Source organism: Abrus precatorius, unplaced genomic scaffold (assembly GCF_003935025.1).
Source record: "Abrus precatorius isolate BTA unplaced genomic scaffold, Abrus_2018 Scaffold7, whole genome shotgun sequence".
Taxonomy (NCBI): domain Eukaryota; kingdom Viridiplantae; phylum Streptophyta; class Magnoliopsida; order Fabales; family Fabaceae; genus Abrus; species Abrus precatorius.
Window position 1 is genome coordinate 2,335,573 of NW_020874417.1, and position 6,412 is coordinate 2,341,984.

Genomic DNA, 6,412 nt, shown 5'->3' on the forward strand with positions numbered 1-6,412 from the left:
GGAATGGATGTCTGGTCGAAGAAATAGAAATTTCTCCCATGCTTTTATATAATCAAAGTAATTATATTGTGGAGGCTGATATTCTATTATAAATTTCTGATAACAGTATAAGTGTTGTCCCCACTCTTTTGGAGTGAGTATTTGACAGATTTTAAATTTTAAAAAAATGATTTCTTTTTTCTCATTTCTTTTATGGGTTAATTCTATTGATTTTGAATCAATAAGGATTAACTCATAAAATTCTCTTTTTTGTTCTGATGATGATGGTACAACATAACAATCTTGAGGAAAAACTCTTTTTGCTATTTCTGAACGGTTTAATTTAAACCATTCGACTTCTATTTCCATTATTGGAAGGCCATATGGTTTTTCAAAGTATTTTAGAATCTTATCAGTTATTGTGGGTCTTTTATAGGCAGATTCTGCCCATGATGGTAATTTTCTAGTTTGGGTAGTGGCTGTCTAGAAATTTTGTCCTGGTTTGGCTAAAACTGTATATTGTTTGGTTAATTCTGGTGGTTGGATTTGAGCTTTATTTTGTAATACCTGTAAGCAAGTCATTGGCTTTTTACCTTTATCTCTGGTAGGGGTTTTTGGTATTTTTGGTTCACTCTTTTTTGGTAGGGCATAGTCGGCACTAGTCATTTTTGACATTTTTTCTGTAGAAATTCTCTTGTTAAATAATCTGGTAAAAAGTTCTTTTCTCCTTAATATGTTGTATTTCGAAATCAAAATTAGATAATAATGTTTGCCATTTGGCAAAAATATGTTTTGAAACTAAGTTTTGAACATCTTTTTGTAAAACAGAAGGTACTGTTTTGCAATCAGTTCTTACTAAAAATCTTTTGTTAAATAAATCATCTTGAAATTTTTAAATGCATAAAACAATGCTTAAAATTTCTTTCTTAACAGTAGAATATTTTTGTTGTGCAGGATGTCATATTCCTGAATAATATCTTATAACTTGTTCTGTTTTAGACTCTGATAATTTTTGTTTAAGAATTCTCCCATATCCTAGATCTGAGGCGTTTGTTTCTACAATCAAATAGGCTGAAGGATCTGGTATTCCTAAGCAAGGAAGATTTTTAACTAGAACTTTTACCTGTTGAACTATTTTGGTCATTTCTTCATCCCAAGGTTGGGGATTTTTCCTGAGATGCTTATATAAAGGAGCGCATATTGTTCTAATATTTGGTAAAAAGTCTGTCACATAATTTAAACACCCTAAAAACTTTTGTAATTGAGTTTTCTCTTTTAATTGATCTGGAAACTTATCAGCAAATTCTATAGATCTTTGTATAGGTGTTATTGTTCCTTGATAAATATTGAATCCTAAAAATCTTATTTTGTCTTGGAAAATTTTTATTTTCTTAGCAGATATGCATAACCCGTTTTGTTTTATTAAATCTATAAATTTATTTAAGTGTTGTATATGTTGGTTGATTCCTTTTGAAAAGATTAATACATCATCTTAATAAACTATTAAAAAGTTCATGTATGGATAAAATATATTGTTCATAATCTCTTGAAATTCACTTGGGGCATTTTTTAGTCCCTGAGGCATTACATTCCATTCAAAATGCCCGAATGGTACAACAAAAGTTGTTTTGTATCTATCTTGTTCTTTTACAGATATTTGGTAGTATCCTGATTTCATATCAAATTTTGAGAATATATTAGCATTAATTAGTCTTTTAATTAAATCTTATTTATTAGGGATAGGATACCTAATCCATTTTAATACTTTATTGAGAGGTTTGTAGTTTATTACTAATCGTAGAGCTCCTCTTTCTTGTTCTGAAGCTTTATTTACATAAAATCCAGTACAACTCCAAGGAGATTTGAAGTTCTAATTAAACAATTTTTCAAATATTCCTGTAACTCTTGTTTACAGAATTTTAACTGTTCTTTATTCATCTGTATTGGTCTAACTTTTGTAGGAATATTTGTTTCATCAAATCCTTCTTCATATGGTAACTCTATTTCATATTTCTTCCTATGATGAAATGCTATAGGATTTAGATTACAAATTTCTCTCGTAATTCTTTTTTCAAAATCTTGTATAATTTTTTTAATTTTTCCATTTTTTAATTGTTCTTCAATTCTTTTATATTCTATTTCTTTATTTATAAAGTTAATCTGTTTTTGTTTTCTTTCTATTTGATTTATTCTTGTTATTGATGCTTCTTGTACTAAATTTAGTTCTCTAATCTTTGGCGTTTGTAAAAATTCAAACTTTATTTCTCTGTCTGGTATTACCTTACTAATAATTCCTGTATTATTAATTTCACAAGGATATAATAATGTTAGAAAGGGGGTTCCTAATATTATTTTGTTTCCTATATCTTTTACTAATATAAATGATGTGATAAAACATATTTTGTTTTTACAAATTTTTCCTTTTGATAATTTGTAATTTATTTTAAGTTTATTTCCTCCTACAACTGATAATTGTTCTGTAGTTTTTTCATAATATTTTGTAGGAATTATTCTTTCTTGTATATAATTAACATCTGCTCCTGAGTCTATTAGAGCTATTAAGTTAAACTTTTCTTGTTCTACAATTAGAGTTATTTCACACCACCATTTGTGTGAAGTTATCAGTGTTAATAATTCTAAATTAAATATATCTGGTTGCTCTTCTACTTTTGTTCCTGATGTACTAGTTTGATTTTCTTGTAGTTTAAGAATCTCTTTACCTTTTAAAGAAAATAATCTGATTTCTAAGTCTTTTTGATATTCTTTTAGTTCTTTTATTTCTATTTTTAAATTTACTATTTCTTTTTGTAAATCTTTTATAGTGGTTTGTTGACTAGGAGTTTGAAACCTTTCAAAAACTTCTGTCATTTCTATAGGCTTAATTACTACTTCTTTTGGCTCTTCTCTTGTTACAAATTCATTAAGTTTTTTGATAAATTTTACTTTTAAAGGTTCTTCTTCAAGACCTTCTATTATTGTTATTAAGGATTGAGTCTAATCTCTAGTTATAGTATTGATTTGTGGAGTCTTACAATCATCACAATTACATAATCCTAGTCCTAAACAGAAACTTTGTTTTTCTTCAGATTCTTCTGAAGTGTTATCTAGTTGATAAATTTCATTTTCTTGTGCATTTTCATTTTCATATTCTTCATCTAAAAAGTCTAGTTCTGGTTCAGAGTTTATTAGAATTGCATAAAGAACTTGTTTAAGTTCTTCATTTTCAATAGAGTTGATTTTCTTTTCTACTCTACATTTATCTGCGCGATGGCCATACTTTCCACACTTCCAACAATTTCCTTTAAACTGATTATTGTTGTTATTTGTATTTTGTGATGGTTTAGTTATGTTTTTCTTATATTATTTTTTATAAGTATTTTTCCTATATGGATTTTTCTTATAGCTTGGAGGATTTTGATTTTGTTTTCTTTTATTAGTTTTCCTAATTATTCTATTAGGAGCTTGTATGGGCCCTATTCCATATTGTGCACAAAAGCTTACTAACTCAGCTTTTCCTATTATTTCTTGTTTTCTAATTTGATTTTGTAATTTTATGTCTCCACATATTTTTATTCTTGTATCTATTACAAAACCATGTAGTTGTCCTAAAGTTAATGTTCTATAATCAATATGTTCCCCTAATCTATTTTTGATGTTTTCTATGACTTTTGCTGCGAATAAAGAGGGAATTCCACATATAAATCTTTCTTTCCAATATGGTTCATTAGCGTCTTCTAACATCATTACTTTTGACATAAACATATCCCTATACCAAGTATAATCAGTCATGGTTGGACAGCTAAGTTTATGTAATTGTTCTCTTACTCTTTCTCTGAATACTATAGGATCTCCTGTAAAGTGTAATAATATTGTATAAATAAGTGTTACAACAACATCTTGTTCATTATTTTCTTGTTTAATGTGTCCTAATATAAATTCTCTATCGGCAGGGGTTACATAATTATCCCATCAGCCTCTCAGTTGTCCTGTGAAACCTTGTACAATGGCTTCAGCTGCTACTCTATCAGAGGCGTTTCTCATTTTGTAAGCAGTGGCCGACATAGCCATTTGTTGTGTAATATCAAAAATTTATTGTTCAGAGGCACCATCAATATTCCATTCAACAATATCATTGCCTCCATAGGAATTTTGTACAAAATATGGCCTATTTTCTAAGGCAACATTTGGTAGAGTAGGCCTATTGTAATAATGTTTTATTTTTGGATGTTCATAAATTTTATTTATTTCTAAAGTATTTATTATTTGTTTATCTATACTTAACTTAGCTATTTTTGTTTTTATTTCTTCTATATCTAATTCAAGTCTGGATTTCTTTCCTAATTCTTTCATGGCTTATGCGGACATAGTAGTGATTGAATATATTGGTTTATCTAAGTAATGTAATTTTTTAATATTATTATTACTACTGGAATTTTCTTTATTATTTTCTATTCTGTTTAATTGATTAGTCATTAAGTTTATTATTGTATTAGAATAATTTAATTGTTGATGTATTTTATTTATATCTTTTTTATTTATTCGTTCACTATTGTCATTAGTCTTTTTGTAAGGACTTGCTTCTACTTCTTCATTTTCTATTTGTATTTTTATCTGTTCTAGAGGAGGATACTCAGCCTCTATTATTTTTCCTGTGGTAGTTTTCCATCCATAGGAAAAAATAAGTATTTATTTGTATTTCTTCTAAATATTTATAAATTTTTTCTCTAATTTCTGCGTTTTGTTGTTGACTAAATGTTTTTATTAAATAAGTTTTTCTATCTATGTTGTGTTCTCCATCTATGTCTTCTTTAATCTATTTTTTATCTATAGTGAAAGGTTCAATTTTTTCTATTGTATTTAAAACCTGAGAAGGTGTTGGACTATAATTTACTTCCGAATTTTGGTCATAGACTGGAATAGAAACTCCTGGTTTGGTTATGTTATCTATTTTGGTTAGGTTTATATCTACTGTTGATCCGCTAATAGAATATCTTGAGGGTTCTCTAATAGTGGATGGTTGTGTTATACGAATCGATCTAGACCTATTCATTCTTAGTCTAAACCTTTCTGGTTCTTCTATTATATCTCTTATCTCTGTATTTTCTTGTTTAATAGAAGAGGATTCTTCAAAAACCCATTCTTCTGGTATTGTTAATTGGTCATGTCTTAATCTCTTAGGTACTTGTACTAAACTTCTATTAAGATTGACTTGTATAACTACAGTTTCGTCTCTATTAATTTGCCTATTTGCCTTAAATCCATAAAGGATTTTGGTAATTTTGTAATAGACTCTATAGATCACATGAAATGGATCAAACGAGTCATCTACTATATTTTCTTTTATTTTTGTAAATATTTTTATAGCTTTGGATGTTTTCTCATTGTATAAGGACATTGATATGTTGGGATAACAATTAAAGAAAACTGGTCCATCATGTAAATTACTTTCTAAAGCTGCTATTATTGAATCACTTTTATTTTGTAACTTCATATCTCTTAATAGTACAAGTATAGGAAGATCTACTCCTATCTTGAAGTTTGGTTTAACTGCTAATTGTATTAATCCTATATGAATAAATTTAAAACCTTCTTGTCTATGGTTTTGTATAAGTTGATCTTCTAAAAGTTGAATTGTATCATTTAATTTTGTTCCAGGATAAGAATATTTTTTTTTTGTGAATTTGTTCATGATTATTTCTGAACTACCAAACAGATCTATCTTTGTAAACATCTTTTTCTTTAACTATAGGAATTGATCAATCATGTAAGGATTTTTCAATATCATCTATGGTAATCTGTTATGGTGTTGTTAAAGAAGAGGAAACTATTTGTGAAGAGGAAGAATTTTCATCTGCTCTCATTACTCTTGTAATTATCTCTTTGTTTCTACCTAGAGCTAAATTACTCATTGTTCTTAATAAATTCGCCATCTTGAATCCTAAAGGCTACGAGAATACCAAGGCTTACCAACGGTTTTACTGCCCACGCTTAGGACTTATTACCGGGAACACCCTTAAGGCTTACCAACGTACACACAGCTCTCACTGCTACCCATTTGGATTCTAAATGACTAACTTATGTAGAACAAGTTATAATCAACTCAAGATATAACAAAAGAAGATTACAAGATTAATGATATACATATGATTAAAATTCAGGCTCTTGACAAAACTTTCAAATCTTTCTTATTTTCTTTGATATCTAAAAGGAGCATTTTCCTTTCAAAACTATTTTGAGTTTCTTATCAAAGTTTTCTAAATTCTTTTAATTTTCTTTTGATATCAACAGGATGAAAAAAATTCATATTCTCCAAAATCATAAATATAAAAAGGCATTATGATTTCGTAAGGCATAAAACTTTAAAACTTTATATATATATATATATATATATATATATATTAAAACTCATTTTAAAATATTTCAATTTTTAATT